This window comes from Cinclus cinclus, chromosome 14 (assembly GCF_963662255.1).
Source record: "Cinclus cinclus chromosome 14, bCinCin1.1, whole genome shotgun sequence".
NCBI lineage: Eukaryota > Metazoa > Chordata > Aves > Passeriformes > Cinclidae > Cinclus > Cinclus cinclus.
Window position 1 is genome coordinate 1758427 of NC_085059.1, and position 19116 is coordinate 1777542.

At 45.2% G+C, this 19116-nt stretch overlaps 1 protein-coding gene across 4 annotated transcripts in view; it reads left to right on the plus strand.

The window, feature by feature from the left end:
• CTNNA1 (catenin alpha 1) overlaps nucleotides 1–19116 on the plus strand; it is a 100218-nt gene that overhangs the window by 16238 nt on the left and 64864 nt on the right. The gene's annotated exons all lie outside the window — the stretch shown is intronic.

A 19116-nucleotide genomic window follows, 5' to 3' on the forward strand; every position in this document is an offset into this window, starting at 1 on the left:
CACTGCTTCTGCTTCTATTTTATGATTGTTGATATTATTTTGTAGAGAAATTCAAACCTTGGTTTACATAAGGTAACTGGGCTTATGCAGAAAGTTCTGCCTCACTTCTGTTGACTTTGGAAACTTTAACTCTGTCACCTTTGTAGCTGGAAAGCATGAATTGTCAGAATCAAGTTGATTATTGTTGCTCCTTGGTTTAAGTAGAAGCAATGTATGAAGTTGAATATGTGGTAAAAAAATCTGAGAGCAGTTTGGTGTAAATACTGGGCTCTGGGCAGTTCTTTTCCAGTGTTTAGGCACTGAATGTGCACACAGGTTTGAAGCCTGAGAGTTTCTGTGGTTGGAGTAAGTGCCATGTCATGCAGATGAGATTCTGCATTTGAGGGCATCATGGTGCAGTGCTGGACTTCCTCTCCATTGCCCCTTTGCTCTTCTTCCAGTGGGTTTGAAGCTGAAGAACTTGCCGTGTTGAGAGGTGAGATCAGGATATCATAAGGTTATAGACAAGACTATATGCAAGTGTTCAACTTCAATATGGTTAAAGCTGATTTTGGAAATGAAGTTGCAGAAATGACAACAACTTAAGCAAACTGTGTAGCTTGTAGTACTGTGACTAGTAAAGGCTGTAACACTTACTTAGGAGCATTGCTGCCTTAGGTACCTTACCTTCAAATCGTTTGGCCAAAGTGATTTCAGCATGGAGCAAAACTGGTCCAGGGGTCTGCCATGTGTGGGTTAGGGTGGTGGAATTTGGAGAACAGATACAGTATGTGGTAGAGAGAAAGGAAAACAAGGATTTCTGTTTACCAAAGAGAAGGGCAAAGTAATTGAACAAATCTGAAAAGCAAGTCTGATGTAGCCTGCGGGCTGAGCTAGGTATTCATGTAGTCTGTCTTAATTGCTTGTGAAAGTAGCTTGTGCTCAGCATTGACATTTTGTAGAACTTCAGACTGCAGCTGGGAAGCAAAGCACGGAGTTGTGCCACTCAAAACTCCTTTGAGCTGGGTGTTTTATGAGTCTATGAAGCATCAGCAATAATCCCTCAAGTGTGCTGCTAGGTTGGATGGAGCCCTGTCAGCACGATTCTTTGGTGGAGCAGCCACCAAAGGGTAATTAAACTGTGCAAGAGGGAAATGCTTGGTCTTGCATGGAGGAGTTGGTGGCATTTGTCTCACTGAAAGTTGGTCAGTAGCTGTGTGAGAGTGCAGAGCTTGGACTTCCCCTCACAGCAGTGCCTGTCCTTCTCCTCAGCCATGTGCTTTTGTCTCTGATAGGCAAGGTAAAGCAATCATGCTGAGATGGAAAGAATGTATTCCCTCTTATCTCCTTTAACACATTGTGAAATTAGTGGAGCATACTGCATTTTTTAAAGTCACTGTTATGTTATGATTGTAGACAGTGTAGTTGGGGAAATGAGATTAGAAATTCAGTGAAATGGAGTGGAAAAAGCAATTGATAAATTACGGTGAAAATGTGGGATGGTGTGTAAAAATCCATACTGTAAACCCCTCTGTGATTAAGCTGAAGAATGACTAATAGCTGGGAATCTAAACAGTGAAAATGGTTTGATACATCTGCAGGAAAAGTAGGGATGTGCTGACTTAGAGTAGTGGCAGAGGAAATGTCATTTCATGTATATGTATGATATACCCACAGCTCCTGGGATGCTTTCCTCCAGTCTCCCTTTGAAGGAGGAAGTGAATTGGGCATTAAATCTGTTAATTGCACAGCACTTGCAGTACACCATAAATCCTATCCAAGTGCTAGAGTAAGAGGTACTGGCCAAGTCGAAAATTTCAGAGGAGATTGGATGAGGAATACAACTGGAAAAGCTGAAGCACAGGACTATCTTGAGGCAAAATTCCTTTTTAGCCTTAAATGCTGTGACTTACTCTAGCTTTTGGGCTTTCCTTCTGATCTCTGGCAATAGCAAGACTGTTTTCTGGATAGTTTATAACTCTAAGTTTAGTGTTTTGAGTTTAATTGTTTCTCTGTGCCTGTCCTTGAAGGTCTGTAAGTCTGGAAGCATTGGTGGCTGGGTTATGGAGTGTGGCAGAAGGTTTTAGTTGAATATCAGTTTTTGGCAATAAACTGAATTGTAGGATCTCTTGACCCCCACTATATCTGCTGGCATGGTGATGAATCCTGTGATTGTGCCCTTAAAAGAAGGGCAAGATTTGCTTGTTCAGTAGTTGGTTACAGAAGTTTGAACCCCCTTTGGTGTGTGTGTGATTTCTTTTTCATCTACCATGACTTCTCTTGCCGTTGTCAGGAGCAGCTTGGTCAGACTAAACCTTTTACACCAAGGCCAGCATCCTGTGAGACCGTGCTCAGTAGTGGATCCTGCAAACCAGAAGCACAGGAACAAGGGGCCTGTTTCATTTATCTTACCCCAAGAGTCCCCCCAGTGCTGGCAGTCTGCAGCTCAGGCACTCCTGACCGAACTGGGCTGCTCTTAAAAATGGCAAGAGAAGTTGTGCTAGTGGCAGGTGTCTGTTTCTGTGGGTGTTCAGTGAGATGGGCTTTCATTATGTGTGTCCACTGAACTTCATCAGCCACTTCATGACCCAGCCTCTTGGTTTATAAGCTACATTCTTTGAAATCCCAACTGTTCATCTCTTAATTGTAGCATCTGATTCTCTGGCTTTCCCCCTCCTCTTCCGTTTTGCCCGGGGAGAGCTGTTTTCCATTATGGGTTTTGCTCACTTCTCACAATTTCAACAGAAAATAGTTTTCCTTTTTAAACTTGCATTGCAGATCCCTCTTGGATTGAAATAGCACAGATGCCTATTTGCCTTTGGGTTTTGTTACTTGGAGTAAGCTTGGTTCTTGTGGCTGGTGCTGAATGGCAGAGCTGGAAGGGGCAGGCCTAAAGTCACTATTGATTCTGAGTAGCTTTGTAAAAGCAGAGTAGTCCAAGGTCTTGGTTCTGTCATCAGCTGCCTGGAATGCAGCAAAGAGACCACATCAGTAGCAGCTCAGTTTGTAATATAACACACAGATGGCAAGTGCCAGATCTCTGTATGATCTGTGGCAGTCAGGCACTCCTGGTGTGTATTTTATTAATTAAACAAAGAAATTTCAAAGCATATTTGAGTTTAGTTGAACATTGATTCCAGACTTAGGCAGGGCAAGAGGGCACAGCAGAGAATGGAACTGAATGATGTTAAGATTAATAGTGCAATCAATGAAGAAGTAAGAAATACCAGAAAATACAATGGAAACAGTCTTTTGGGTCTAACTGCATGGGTACTCTTGACCTGTTGCTGTTGGCTCCAAGTAAAAAAGATGAAGCTGTATATTTTTTGATACTGCTACCAGTTTATCCTGGTGTTGCCTTTGCACTGGCAGCTGGTGAGATTCCTCTCCTGCTGTAGGTACAGCAAACATCTCTGCTTTTCTGTACTGTGCTACTCAGCTCTGCCTCAAAGTTAACATATCTCCAATAAAAACCATGTGGATAGCTAAACTACTGAAATGCATTAAAAAGTCCCCACTGGGCTGACAGCTGAAAAATTTCTGTTTTTGAGAAGTAAGAAAATGTGTCACTGACACAGGAATCTACCAACTTAGTTGTGACAGATAGGTGCTCTGTGCTGTAACCCTCTGGGTGTCATTAGCACAGCACTTGGGCAGCTTGCCTTGCTGGCAGCTCTGTGTCACACATGGCAAAGCCTGGATTTGGTGCCTTTGAGGCCGGGCTTTGAAGGGGTTTGGGATTTAGCAGGGTAGGAAGCACAGGCCGTACCCTGGAAACGTAACCAACGATTTCCAGAGTGCTCTCAGTGTGCCCTGAACTTGCACAAGACATCAGTTATGTGACTGATGTGTAAGACTGGAAATAAAAGCTTCCTTCAGCTTTTGACAGTCAATTTTTACTGCCTGGTGCAGGAGCCCTGGGGGCTGGGGACAGTTGGGCTCCTTTCCACAAGGCAGCAGTGGTCGGAGGTGTCTGCTTCTGTTTAGTATGCACAGGGAGGTGCAGAGAGCTCTCATTTTCAGTCTATTCTGTACCCCATCAATTTCTAATGTATTCAGCTCCCCTTTGATGCACACACCAGTAACTCAGCCATGTACCAGCAGAAACGTTGTCAGGAGTTGTAGTTTGGCGAGTGCGGAATGCGGACCCAGAGCCCCATTGTGTACCACATGCTCTTGTACAATAAAATCCCTTGTTACTACATTTGGAAACGATAAATCACGTTACATAAAGTAGTCTGACAGCTCCCATTTCAATGGGAATTTTAATGCTTTCATATTAACATTCTGACTGTGTCCTTGACTGTCTGGATTGCATTAGAGGTGCTTGGCAGCAAATGGAGAAAAGCCATTGGGAGCTGGTTCAGAGCAGGCATTCCAGGCACACATCATTTCAGGATGGCTTTTTATTTTCCCTGGTTTCCATCTTCTCTTTGGCCTCAAGTGCTTGAGCACCACAGCAGGGGCTCTTTGGGGGTGGGAGTTGTTTCTTTTTGTGTTAGATTTTAACCTAACCTGTGCTGGTGTGGCACAACTTGAAGGTGAAGGGAGGTGGTTGAGCTCAGGCTGTGTTCCTGCTCTGCCTCAGGGAGCTCTTGCAGGCCAGCGTGGTTTGGATCTTGGGGTCTCCAGAGAAGGTCCCAGCCCTGCTGGGCTTTGACCTGGTCGACCCATCACTTGCTAAATGCTTGGTTTGCACCTTTGTGTCTGTGTTCAGTGCAGTTAGGGGAATGTAATGCTCCTCACAAATGCTGTTTGCTCAACCTTAATTGCACTATTTTGCTTTTCTTTCCTGAGCTTCTCTGAGCATCTCTGATGCTTGGAAGTGATTGGAAGGGAAAGTGCCTGGCTTATCTATTCAATATCTCCTGGGAGAAATCATTTGTCTTCAGAACTACCAGCAAAGGATATTTCTACTTCTGACATGCTTGCAATTTGCAGAATGGAGATGTGTTTTCATGATGAATTTGCCTATTAATAATGTTGAGCCACAGCTTTGTGTTCCCATCAAGGATCCAAGCTTGGAAAGGAACGTGAATTTTCACATGACTGTAGAATTCATTTATAGCAAGTATCTATATACTGAAAGGGCTCTTGCATAGCCCTTTTAATGAAAGCATCTGTTTCTGTGGGAATAGATGTGAATTAAAATGGCATACTGATCTGTGTTGATGATAAAGATGCTGATAAAAATTCTGCCTTGAGATAATCTACACTTTCTTCTTTAATATTGTTTGTCAGTTTAAGATGCCTGAATGCTGACGTGATGGATGTGGTTTGAAAGCCTGGATGGGTTTTCCTGTCATGGACTTCGCTGCTCAGTACAGAGCTGTGCTGTTATGCTGGGCCCTAATTTCCATAGACATTATTGCTTTGACAAAGATGCTGCTTTTAAAAACAGAACATTTCTGAGGTGATAAGGGTTTTAAGTTTAATGCTTACAGGCTGCCATAGAGTAAATATTTCAGCATCATTGGAATGAAGCCAGATGAAGATGGTGAGAACTTCAAAGTGTGTCAGTCCAGGCATTTCTGGGCTCCAGAATCAAGCTTTCAGGTGTTCACCCAACACCACCCTGTTTTGGGACTTGGTCTGGGGTTTTCAGGAGATACTCTAGTGCCTTCTGTTTCTTAGGGAGTAGTACAAGGACTTAAGGAATTTAAGAGAAGTTCTTAAGAGTCCAGCTCATGGGAAGTTCTGTATGCCTGTGATCTTTGGGTTTTGAAGCTCTTCAGCGTCTTCCCTGTCACCTCCAGTGGTTTCCCTGAGCTTGTCCCAGCGTTGATGTGGAACTGCTGGTTTAGAGACCCCAAACAACTAGCTCTAGAGGGGAGGGAGGGCAGCACATCTGGGCTCCAGCTGTGTGCCCTGGGTGGGGGCACACCAGTGCAGCCGTGGTGGCACAACTTGCAAGCCCTGGATGATTTTGCAGACCCGAGACAGTTTTTGTGCTGGGCAGATGCATCTCTTAAAGAAGCATATGGCTGGCTGAGTGCCTCCTGAGAGAATCCCAGCAAAGCCCAGCACTTACACCTCAGGTCTGGTTCCAGTAGAAGCCTGGCAGTCTCTTGAAGTCTTAAATCACTGCTGAGCTCCATCCACTGCCTTCAGCGTTTGCTGCTTGTTTGGTGCAGAGCTGCCAGTGAGAACTCTCTTAAATTGAATAGATTTGACAGCAGCTGGGACTTGTTCTGGACTGCCTCGTACAGCAGAGCTCACCCTTGCAGCTCTTCCATGCTTTACAGTATTTTTGTTACAGACTCTTAATGTATGTAAAAGAAGGAAGGTGGCTGCCCTCACTTTCAGTGCTCACTACAGCCAGCTGTGGAGCAGAGCTGAGCTCTAGTGCTGGCTCTGGGCAGGAGTTGAGTGGCACTGAAGGCTCCCATCCCACCTGGTCCCTCCTTTGTTTTTGTGTTGGTGAAACACCTGGGTTTTCCTTTCTTCAGGCATGTGGCCATCTCCAATGTTAACACGTTCTAATCTGATAATGCATTATAAATCTCAGCCTCTCTTAAATGTTATTTGATCAACATGAGAGAAAGATTGGTGCAGGGAAAACCTGCAGTAATATTGTGAACACCCTTGTTTGTGATGTGAAGGTTGGCATTTTGCAGTGTTTTACTTTCCCTGAGCTGTTAGTGGTTTTATATAAATGCATTCTAATGCTGTGCATGGATTCTGCTTTAACATTATGGTTTATGGCTTAATTAATTTGAATTCTAGTGTTTTGTAAGAAGATATTTGAACTTTAGCTGCCTACATAAGATCAAATATGTAGTCACCCCTAATACAGCTCCATTTGGTGATACTTGAGTAGTCACTCAAAGTAAAATTCGAGGAGTATGGATGGACTGGAGCATGTAAGTTTGCACAGTGACTGCTGATCTGTGGATAAACAGGCTTTTAGCCTCCAGCAGGATCATGCTCTCAGTGTGCAGAAGTATTACACACACAACTGGGCTTTTCAGTTCCTCTCGTTGGAGGAGAGGGATGATGGAATTACTGCAAAGTTGGGATACCACAGTTCTTGTATTGCCACTGCTTACATCTCCAGTCCCCAGCTTCTTTTCCTTTTGACTTGACCTGATGCAAACTCTGGATGAAGTTCCATCTGCAGGCTGGGATTCAGGAGATAATGGAGGGGGAGGGGAACAATCACTGTCCATGTACACACACGTCCCTGTGGCTGTGTGGTACCACTTGTCCCCTCTCCAGTGCTCCCATGACATGCAAAACCTGTTGTGCTCCTTAATTTTTTCCTTCCCAATACCTCCTCATCTTTTTTACAGCTCCTGCTGCAAGCATTAAAGGGCTTGATGGAAACCTGGGTATTCTCTTCTGGATGTGATGTTTATTATCCAGACTCTGCTCTTGCTTAACCTGTTTTATCCTGTGTAAGAAAGCTGATGTTCTGTAATGCTCTTAATGTGTCCTGGAGCTTCAGACCTCCTTTGTCCCAGAAAGTCAACAGAATCAATACAGAATAATTAGCATTTGTGGCTTATCCAAATAGTGGCAGCCCTCTGGAATTTAAATAGAGGCAGAAGAGTGACTTAATCCTTCTCATGTCTGAGAAAAGGATGAGGCTTAAGCTGTATCTTGGAGAGCTGTTGAAATAGAGGAGAGAACTTCACCTTCCTTCTGGCCTACAAAGGAACCCATTCCTTCAGCAGGAGGGGCAGGAGTTAGAGGGGAAGCAGCAGAGCCAGCTGGTGTATGGCAGGGCTAAAAACCTGCTCAGGCTATCTGAAACACTTTGACTTTGGAGACTGGGTGCTCACAAATTATTTTTGCTGAACAGGCATTCTTGAAGAGTAGTTTTCTTACTACTAGTAACAGCAGCAAAGCCAGAGGCTGTCAGGCCAGGAGCTGCCTTGCAAAGGTGGCCTAAAAGGTGCATTTTTCTCAGCACCAATTAAAGAAAGCACTGGCATCGAGCCACAAAGGGAAAACCAGGGCATGTGCAAAATTAACAGTAGGCAGTGAAGAAACAAACCCAGATGGTTCTGTGCTGGCTTTCACAAATACCTGTGCCTTCCACAAATGGAGGGTGTTTTTCTTTATTGTGTGTGTCAGGGTGAAGGCAAATATTGTGGGATGTGCAGCCACTCGTGGAGCATCATTCCACTGCCTTCCTGCTACCCTCTGCCTGTCAGGAAACAAGGCTGTTGCCATTCATTGGGTGCTCCACTGCTGCCATATGTGTCCAGAAGAAAAAAAAATTGCTTCTCAGCTCAGAATCTCTTTGATATGCCTGAGGTGCTGTCAGCTGTGGTTTGCTGAATATGATAACGTGAATTGACGTTATCAGTTACTTTCTGAAACCTGCAGAGTGATCAGGGGAAATGAAGCCTGCTACTTCTCTGAGGGGGAAAAGCTCTGAAAACAGAAGGTTCTTTGTTTAGGTTTGGTCAGCTTTGCAGGTGGGGTGTCTTGAGAGTGAAGTGTGGGGGAGTGACTGGACAGAGATCCAGGAGCATGGTGGGGTGCAGCTGGTCAGTCCTGGGTGCCACGACTGCTCCAAAGCATCCTCCTCCTGGCTTGCCTATCATCTGCTGGGGTTTTGGGAATTTATTTTGACCTTGTATTTAAAGGGTGCATTCCTTAAAAAAAACTTTTTGATGCCTTTGAGTTTTTGAGTAAGGTTCCCACCTGCAAGTGTGGCAGGCAGCTTTTTGAATATGGTGACAGATGAAGATTTGGCCATGAGGTTGCACACAGGGGCAGTGTGTGGGAATTGGAACACTGGCTATCCTAAACTATTCAGGACTTCACATAATTCTGATACTGTTAAATTTCTTTTCATCTTGTCTGGATATATGAATCTAGTTGCATAATTTCTCCCCAAATTAAAATACAAAGGGAGATATTAAGGAATGCTGGAGATACTTCAGCAGTTTCTTTGCGATGCCAGTCTTGTTGTGTGCTTGAGACATGAGCTATTTTTTGAGTTTATTTTGTTTTCTGATATTACCTGCAACATTGGTATATGATGCTTTAAATAGCCCCTGTTTGCTGAGTAGGAAGATAACCCTGGGACTTGTTTGTAGCACACACATTTTGTCCTGTATCTGATGTTGGAAGTTGATGGATGTTTTTGCTTTCTGGCTTCCCAGCAGATGGATTGCAGCTGTGAATGTCAGTGGTGGCCAAGTCAGATCCCTCCATTTACATACTGTCCCCATGGTTTTTAACCCAATACTGTGCACTGCTTTTAAGTATGTATTATTTTTATTCAAATTGTCTTGACTAAACCCCAGAATTAATGCAATTAATTCTGCTTTCATAGAGGTTGAGCAACTGCCTGTGTGATACTGCCCAGGTGGTTTCTGCATCTGTGGCTTCAATTTCATTTCCCTGTTTTCAAAGGGTTTGTGTGTGTACCTCCCCACCACTCAGCCTTCTGGATTGTGTAGGGAGAAATGTGGGATGTGGGGCTGGCTTCCTCTTCCCTCCTGTGCCTTTGACCCTCTCCTTTGAGGACTGAGTCATTCTGAGGGAAGAAGGTGACTGGAGAGCTCTGATGTCAAGTACAAAATCAGACTGCAGCCATATCACTTGATACTGTTCCCCTTAAATGCCAAATTGTGAATTTCCTTAGAGGCAGAATGAGTTTTTTGGGCATCTCTCCAGGAGTCAAAGAATCCAAATTCTAGAGGTCACTGGACTGCAAAAAGCCAAGAAAACTGGAAGTTAATGTAGAAATAACTGAAGAGGAAGAAGCTGAAAGCCCTTCTGCCATTAGCCTGGGTGTGTTTCTTCCTACAGGGACCTTTCCTTGAGGAAGGTAGGGTCTTCCCCAGGCCATGGAGAGGTTGATGCTCTTGTGAGGATGGGTTTGCAGGTGTGGCTCTTGGTGAAGTTGCTGCCCAGGCTCACCTGGGTGGGGTGAGGTGTGCTCCTGCTCCTTCCCACTGCTGTCAGTCCCAGTTTTGTTCACCCCAGGGGTGCTCCCATGGGTGCAGGAGCTCAAGGATCTGCTCTGGGAGCTGTGGAGTGAGGAGAGCCTGTCAGGAATGTGTGTGAAGAGAAAAAGGTGGTAATTATACAAATCTTCCTGTCCTGTACCCCCCATACCTCCCTGTATGCTTCCTCACAGAGAATGTAAAACTGCCTTTTGGGTGGCAGATGCTGAATTCTCCAAACTTCCTCTAAATTTTTATTCCCAGTCAGTTTTGTAGTGCTATGGAAACCTGTTTCCTCTGTGCCCCCGAGTTATGGATGTCCTCAGCTGGACTTGAGGAACTCTTTCTGCAACTGCATCAAATACACAGGGTACTTGTATCCCCTGGGAGTGTTCCTGGTGTTATTTCCAGCAGATTGATTATTTTATGCGTTTTGTAAACTTGCTCTATGGCTCTGATTCTATTACCCACTCCCGGGGCAGTGCCTGTGTGGAGGGAAGGGTTCTTTCAGTGCTAGACTGCAGTGAAGTGTAGATTCAGTTACAACTTATTTCTTGGTCTAAAACTGAATTTACCAGCTTGGTTTTTTAGATTATTGTCAGCTGAAGTACCTTTGATCTCCTGCTTTTTCTGTGCCAGTTTTTGCAGTTCTGTGTGTTAATTCTGTTCCTTTTGAGTAGCTGTTACTTTATCATCTATCTAATACTAATTCAAATTGTGTATCTAATGATCTCTTTAGAAGAAGAAGCTGATACAATAAAAATATGAAATGCCTCAGCATCCCATAGCACTCAGCTTTGTTTTTCTTTCTTTTCCTGCATGCTGAGGTGATGCCACCTTTCCCCTGCACCTCAGATGTGCTGAGTGTTTCTAAATGGTTTATTTCCTTTGACATTAATTTTCTTTTGAAGAAGGGCAGCCACTTCGTATGTGTCAGACTTCTACTGGAATTTTAAATACTTTAATGCATTCTTATTATCTGCAAGGGTAGCTGGCTAATTAGTTAGCTTAGTAAATAATGGCTTGGTGGTGCCTCTGTGAGAATGAAGGTATGCACAGGACATTTCTGGGCTTTTTAATTCCCCCCGGTGAATCACTAGCTCTGGGTGGATGGAGATGATGTGGTGAGGGTGGCTTGGGGTTGGGATCCAGTGGGATCCCCCTCCTGGGCAGCCAGGGCTGCTTCTGAGCCCTTTTGGCTTCTCAGGGACTTCACTTGACTCCACAGATGATGAACCTGCAGAGCTGCCCCAGCCCAGGGAGGAGCTGGAGCTGCTGGAGTCAGAGGAGGCTCCAGGATGAGCAGAGGATGGAGCAGCTCTGCTGGGAGGAAAGGCTGGGAGAGCTGGGATTGTTCACCTGGACAGGAGAAGCTTTGGGGTGACATCAGTGTGGCCTTGAAGGAGCTGCAGGAAACATGGAGAGAGATGATTTACAGGACACAGGGAATGGCTTCCCACTGCCAGAGGGCAGGGCTGGATGGGATATTGGGCAGGACTTGTTCCCTGGCAGGGTGGGCAGGGCTGGCACAGGGTGCCCAGAGCAGCTGTGGCTGCCCCTGGATCCCTGGCAGTGCCCAAGGCCAGGCTGGATCAGTGTGGGACAGTGGGAGGTGTCCCTGCTGTGGCAGGGGTGGGATGGGATGAGCTTTCAGGTCCCTTCCCACCCAAACCATGCTGGGATTCTGCCATGGAGAGGAGGTTCTGCTGCTTTTGCTGCTGCTGAGGCTTGAGGTTCTTGACAATTAGTCAGCTTTTCCTGCTGTTCTGGTTTTTAATGCCGATTGCTTCCTGTGAAAGGCAACTTCATACCTGCTTTTTCTATTGGTGTATTGCAGGTTAAGGCTGCTGAATCCTCTCTTCCCCCCCCCCCCCCCCCCCCCCCAAGGAAACACTTAAAAATCTGTTACAAATTAAACCTATTTATATTTCTAATAATGAATAAAGGATATGTTAACTCTAACTTTTAATGTCTTGTGATCATTATTGGTAGGATTGCTTTATTATCTGTTTCTCCAGGCTGTCTTGCCAGGAGTTAGGTGGCTTTATTCCCAGATTTATGCATTCTCTTCCTCTTGGAAAGGGCATATGCTGCCTTGGCTCACTCCTTTTAATTTGAGTTTTGCAGGGGTCCCTGTTGTTCCAATTTTAGTTTTATTTCTAAAGCCTTTTGTATACATGCAAAATTTGATAGAATCTACAATATCTCAAGGCTTTTACAATTACTGCAGGTGTAAACTTCAGCCTGCTTTTCATGCTTCTGGATATATCTATTAATTCCTGTAATCTGTGAAGGAGAAGTTCAGATTATTCCTTAGACAGGGTTGCTAATTCCCATAAAAAGAAAAACCAGGCCTTTAAAAAGGTAGCTCCAGTGGTAGATGACTGTCTAGCCCCAGTAGCTCTCTGGTGGCTCCTGCAGAAGTGGTTTGTCCCCCTGATTTTGTATTCTGAGACATTCCCCCATCCCTCCTGCTTCTCCATCTAAGCAGGCATACTGGAAGTGAGATGAATTGACCTTAGCCAAGCTTAACCAGTCGTCACTCAACAAAATCCCCTGTGAGGAAACAGCTGGAAGTGTTGACAAAACTGGGCAGCCCCGCTTGAGCTCCTGGCTGTCAGTCCCAGCAGCCTGGTCACATCTCACCTGCCTGCTCTTGGCTGGGGGATTCAGTATCATTTTGATCTGGGTGCTGCATGAGGACACTCCAGGTTTAAAACAGAGCTTTGGTCAGCAGTTCTGATCCTTTCCAGAGCCTGTGGGGGCTATTGGAGGTGCTGTCCTGCTGCTTTTCCAGCACAGGTTTTCTGCTCCTGGCTGGGCTGGGTGGCAGCTGGGGACTGCGGTCCAGGACAAGAAGCAGGGTGCCTGGGAGGGCTGGAATACTAAGCCCTGGCAGACAGCAGAGAGGAGTTAGGAGTACAGGATTGCAAAACTGCAGGAGCAGGATGGCAGACCTACTGCATAATAACCCCTTTGCATCTGGAGCTGGGTGAGGTGGAGACCCCACACTCCTGTGTCTGTGTGTCCTGGAGGTGGGAACTGCCCTGGCTGAGACAGAGACCCCCCGTTCCTGTGTGTGTGTGTCTGGAGGCAGGAGCTGCCCTGGCACAGAGGGGTGACCCTGAGGTGGGCTCATTAATAACCCCAAGGTTTGGGGCTTCATCCCTGTGTGGACCATCTACTTGAGAGTTGCACTCTGATCCTTGTGGAGCCCTTCCAGCTCAGAATATTCTGTGATCTGAGCTGCTGGAAGAGGGGGTCTGGCACACTGAGCCAGGGCAGTCAGAGCCCTGCAGCTGCCTCTGAGCTCAGCTAAGAAATATCTGCAGGGCAATAAGAAATAGAAATCAGTGCCATTTTATAAAAGGTTTCAGGTACGGTTACTTGGTTCATGCTGTGTCTCATCTGCCTTGTAGAGCCCCAGCATTACCATGAAGTAGAAACTGGGGAAACTCAGTTCCCTGAAAAGTCAGCTTTAGCATGTGATGTGTTATTGCCAATTTGGGTTTTCGTTTGCACTTTTAGGGAAAAGATGGATGGTGTTCCAGGATGACTTTTTTGGCACCTTGGCACTTTCCTACCATTACTGATCTGTAGAAATAGATATTTTTGTTTCGGTGGTAGAAATGTGCTGCAGAGGTGTAGAACCTTTGTGTATATATCATAAAACATATGCTATTAGCTTTTTAGATATAGGAATAAGCCTTAAGAGAACACTGGTAGCTAGCTCTGTTACCTGGAAGTGGTATAAAAGTAGTACAAAATGTTTGAGAATCTGGTGTTTTTCAGACCTGACAAACACCTCTCCTCATCCCTTCCCTTCCTCCCCCACACCACAGGTGCAAATAATAGTAAAAAAAAAATTACTTCTTGCTGTTGCAGTAATGCTTTCTTTCCCTCAAGGAATAATACATTGATAGTACTAGATAGTAATTTTAAAGGCTTGGTTTCACCATCACTTAAAAGAGGATTTACAGAATCACAGAATATCCTGACTTGGAAGAACCCACAAGGATTCCAATGCCCTGTGCAGACACCCCAGCAATTCCTCCCTGGGGGGTTTGTCCAAACACTCCTGAACCTCTGGCAGCCTCAGGGCTGTGCCTATTCCCTGTGCAGCCTGGGCAGTGCCCAGCACCCTCTGGGTGAGGGAGGAACCTTTTCCAAAATCCAGCCTGAGCCTGAAGTCCAAAATAATCACATCAAGTGCTTTTCCTCCATCAGGTAGGAGGGGTGCCCTGTTGTAAGAGGAAATCAGGTTTGACAGGCAGGACTTTCCCCTCCTGTAGCCATGTTGGTTGTGACTGTCCTGTATTGTCCTCCAGGTGTTTTTCAGCACATCCCAGAATAATCTCCATGGCTTTACCCAGCACTGAAGTGAGACTGGCAGGCTGTGGTTTCCGGGGTCCTCCTCCTTGCCCTTCTTGAAAATCAGGACAATGTTCCCCAGCTTCCAGTCAGCTGGGACCTCTCCAGATTGCCAACACCACTCCAAAATCATTGAGAGGCTTTGTGATGATATCAGCAGCTCTTTGAGGATTCTTGGATGAATCCCATCAGGCCCCCATAGGTTTGTAGGGATACAGCTGGAGCAGCAGATCCTGCAGGATTTCAGGGTCATTGTGCTCCAGTTCAGGGCACTGGGACCCCCTTGGTCCATGATCCAGCTTGAAGACAGGGGCAAAGAATGCACTGAACACTTCTGCCTTTCCCTGTCCCTGTCTGTGAGGTGATGGTCCTCATTCTGGAACACACCGAAGTCATTTCTACACAGCCTTTTGCCATTAATATGTTTGAAAATTGTTATTATCCCCCACAGCTCTGACAGCTCCAGCTCCAGCGGAGCTTTGTCCATGTGGATTTTCTGCCTACAGTGGGGAGCAGCATCTCTGTGTTCTTCCCATGTCACCTGAGCTGCTTTCACTGGGGACACTCCTCCTTTTCTGCCTTATTTCCACCCTGCCCTTGGACACTTCCAGGGCTGGGGCAGCTACATTTGATTGTTCTTCATCTGTGAATTCTTTGCAAACCAGTCCCAGTGCTTTTAGCTGCTCCCAGTTTTGCCCTTGAGTGGGAATTCCAGACTGGATTCCAGGGGTTAGGAATTGTTTTTAGCCTGGAGCAGTCCTGAAGCTTTCGGTCAGTTGCCGTTGAAGTTAAAAGATGCTGTGAAATGTGGAGGAAGACCTGTGTACTCTCCTGACTTTGCTTTTTCATTAGGGGACAGGCTGCAAGGCTGAAGTTGCAAATTATAGCTCTCCTGTGAGAAAATAAGAGTTTTGGAGATTTTTTTTAATGTTAGTGAAGTGACTGGAACTATGTTCCTAACTTGAAATACTTGGTTTGAAGGCAGTGGAATGGTTTTGATAACAGAGGTAAAACAGGCCTCTCCTGATTATCACTGCATTGCATAAAAAGAAGTGACCAAACTACTTGTCAGAGTAGAAATCAGCCTGTGTACTTGCCTTGATAGAAATTGTTTTAATAATTACAAAAAAGTCCTGTTTTCTGCTTAGAAGGGGTGTGGGTTTGTTTTTTTTTTACCCTGGCTCAGCTCACTGAAACCTGTTAATGTTATTTATCGTATTTTTCACCTTGTGCCTGTGAACAATCTGGATTAAGTGTGTGGACTTGTCATTTAATCCTAGTCCTGTCAGTAGTTAAAAACACTTCTCTTGCATAAGCAAATGGAGCAAACAGGATGGAGTAATTATGAAAAACCTCTTTTATAGCTCATTCCATGAGTGAACTTCCCATTATTGGGTTTGAGATTTTCTTTTGATTTTTAAATATTTTTTGGCTTGCTTTCAGTTAGCTCCCCGGGATCACTGATGGCATGTATTTCATAATGTGACACAGGAAATCCACCTGAAACATCTCTATTATATATATTTATTTATTTAATATGTGTGCATAATGAATGCTTTAGAGGGATTAGGGTGGTTGGGTCATTTTGTTGTTTGCATAAACTCATATTTTTGGAATGGTTTCCTGGTATTTTGCTGCTTCCCATGGGTGTCTCCCAGGCAGGACAGGCTGGGTTTTGTTGTTGGCTGTGCCAGCATAGGCTGAGGTTGGGGCAGTGGCAGTGAGCTGTTTTTACAGTGGAGCTATGTTTGCATGAACAATTGAAATTGCTTTCTGAAGTGGATGATCACTTATTAATTGGCCTGATAAAAACTACCGGTTTTGAATCAATGGACAGTAAAAGTAGGTGTCAGAAAGTTCCTCTCTTGATGATGCAGCTTCATTGGGGCATATTCAGATGATGGAGTGCTCACTAAGAAGAGAGCAGCAGTCTGCAGCTGGGTGGCATCAGCTCATTTGAATGTGGCATAAACCTTTTTCATGTGTCTCTGGACACTCTCCTGGCACCCTTTGTCAAGTTCATTGCTGTCCACACACAGCAGTGGGTGTGATGGGACAGTGTCCCTGGGATTTATCTGTGGGTGCACTGGAGTCTGCCTCCTCTCTGTGCCTGTTTATATTTGTCCCTGTGTTTCAGGGCGTGCTGTCAGGCAGGGAGGGGCTGGGGAACGTGTGGAGCAATCCCACAGCTCCAGCACAATCCCACAGCTCCAGCACAATCCCACTGCTGTGCCAGTGCTGTTTGCTCAGGAACCTGCTGGGAAGGGACAGCCCTGCCAGCAGGGAGCAAAGGCTTGCAATTCATTCCAGAATCACCTCTTGGGTGTGCAGCAAAGCCGTGGGCTTATCCAAGTTTCAAACCTGTCAACAAATATTTCCACTGCTGACAAATCACAAACTTGGAAAAGGTGCTGCAGTTTGTTCAGCAGCTCCCAGCACTGAGGGTGTTCTGAGTGGTCTGTAAATAACTGGAATTCCTTAGTCCTGATGCCACTGTGTTGCTGCAAAGTGAGCTCTGTGGGTGTTTGCCGAGTTCAGCTGTGGCTGGTGTTTTAGCTGGTCTAGAGACTTGCTCTGCACTCACTGGCAGGGAGGAGTCACCTGGTAAGAGCTCGTTGAGGCTGCTGCTTTGGAGTTTCAGTAAAGAGCTGTCCTGGTTTGGCAAACCCAGGACAAGAGCAAACAGACAACTCCAAAAAGTTCAGTAGAGGGTGAACAAGCATCTCCTAGAAGTTCCTCGTCACCACAGACTCTGGGAACTTGTCAGAAGTTTTATCATTTTTGTTCTGTTCAGCAGTGCAGTGTCACACTAAAGGTGCAGTACCTGCCAAAGCTCACCGAGTTGGTTTGTTTTGGTTTTTGTTGGGCAGTTTTGAGGTTTTTTTCTGGCTCATCCCAATCAGATGCCTGACCTTAGGCTTTCTGGAAGTTTCTGGGTGCTAACTGCAGGCAGCAGGCATCTGTCATGTAGTCACAGCTCCCTCACTTCTGAGCTCACAGGTGCTCATGGACATACCAGAGCTAAGGCACTCATCCACAGAAAAGAACATCAACTAGGGATGGCTTTCTCTGCCTGCCTGCCCTGTGGCTGGGGAATTCTGGAAGGCTGGACCCTGCAGGTGCACACTTGAGACCCAGAGAGCTTCCAGCTGTCATCAGGAGTTCCCAGCTTGGCTGGGTCAGCCTTGCAGTGACCTGCTGCTCCCCTGGGTGCTGAGCTCAGTGTTTGTCCTACCTGGGAGCAATTCCAGCTGTTTCCAGCTGTTTCCATCTTCAGGACTATCAGGAGAGCTTGAAGAGGAGTTCTTTAACCTTTCAGTTATCCAGGCAGAATTTCTAGCATCTCGTGCTGTTTGTGTGGGGATGTGGTGCTTCAGGGCTGGGCAGGATCAATAAGGAGTTCCAGGTTTTTACTGGAGAGTGTTGTCTTCTCCCAGGGACAGCAGAGATGGTGCTGTGATATCTCCTGTTCTTTAACTCAGAGAGAGGTGTGTTTAGACCTGGGGTGGTTTTCCCACCTTGGGGATTTGTTCCTGGCTCACATCCTTCCACTGGTGAGTGCTGAGGATGTTCAGTGCACGACCCTCCTCTGCAGCAGCTGGGCTGCTGGATTTTTTAAAAATGTTTTTGAAAGCTGGGATTTGCCTTCTTCTGAGCAGAGGTTGTAAGCAAAGCTGTTGAGAGTGGCTGCAGTGCAGGGGGATATGATTTTCCCCCAGTAAAGTGCTGTGTGGTTTTCTTCAGAGATGGAAATTCCCTTGTAGTGTTGTCCCTGTCCCCTTTCCCATGTTCTCCCTCCTCAACAGACTGTCATTATTAGCTTTACTAAGAGCTCCATTAATTTTACAGGTTTTCTCTCTGTAAGAATTCAAACTTAAAGTGATGTTAGGGTTGAAGCAATCCATTTGAGGGCAGAAATTGATACTCTCAGCTAACAGCACATGGCTTTTGAGGCAGAGGTTCTGGATATGTGATGGATTATTTAGGAGTTAGTGGGAAAGAGAGCAAATGCTTCCTAATAGGAACAGTTGCTGTAGGGTTAAGCTGGATTCCACATTTACACGCTTCTCAATATTTTTAGCTCTTTGCAAACATATAAGTAAAGCTACTTCTTGCAGCAAGATTTTTCTGAGTATTCTGTACACTTCATAAATGATATTTCAAGTATTTTAGTGGCTGTACAGTTAAGAGGTTTCTTGGAAGGACCTTTCTGCTTGAAGTGCATTTCCTGTGTCTAATGCTGTCTTTAATCTCATGTGGTTTCACAAAACCTGTTCCAACTATTAAATATGCAGTAAAACTGTTCTGTTTGGTAGAAGATTGTATGTTTAAGCAGCAGAAGTCCTCACTGCTCCTGTATTTTAAGATTTAAAATTCAGCTGCAACACTCCCTTCAGATTCAGAGCCATTAGAATGGATTTTTCAGATTTATTCTCCTGATTACAATATAGAAAATTAATTGCTTTTGACTGTAAAGAATTATGACTCATTCATTATTTAAGAACCTTCTTGATGGATGAACCTTTTCCACTTACTCCAAGACTTCTCACGAAATATGGCTGGTTTTTTAAACTGGTATAAAGCATGATGCTCCTTGTCAAACAGTGGCTGCGCTGCCCACCCTGTTGGGGTAGGGAGGGGTGGAAGGGAAAACCAGCACCTCCTCTGTGCCCAGTTTGCTTGAATATTCAATGTACAAGGAGTAGAGTCTGCTGGGGATAACAGGGAGGTTACTTCCATGGCATTTAAAAGAAATACTTTGGTTTTATAAAAGAAAGATTGATGACTTCATTTAAACAATCAGGTAGCAGAGAATACCCTTTCATTTTGCATGTGTGTGCATACTGGAAGTGTCTGT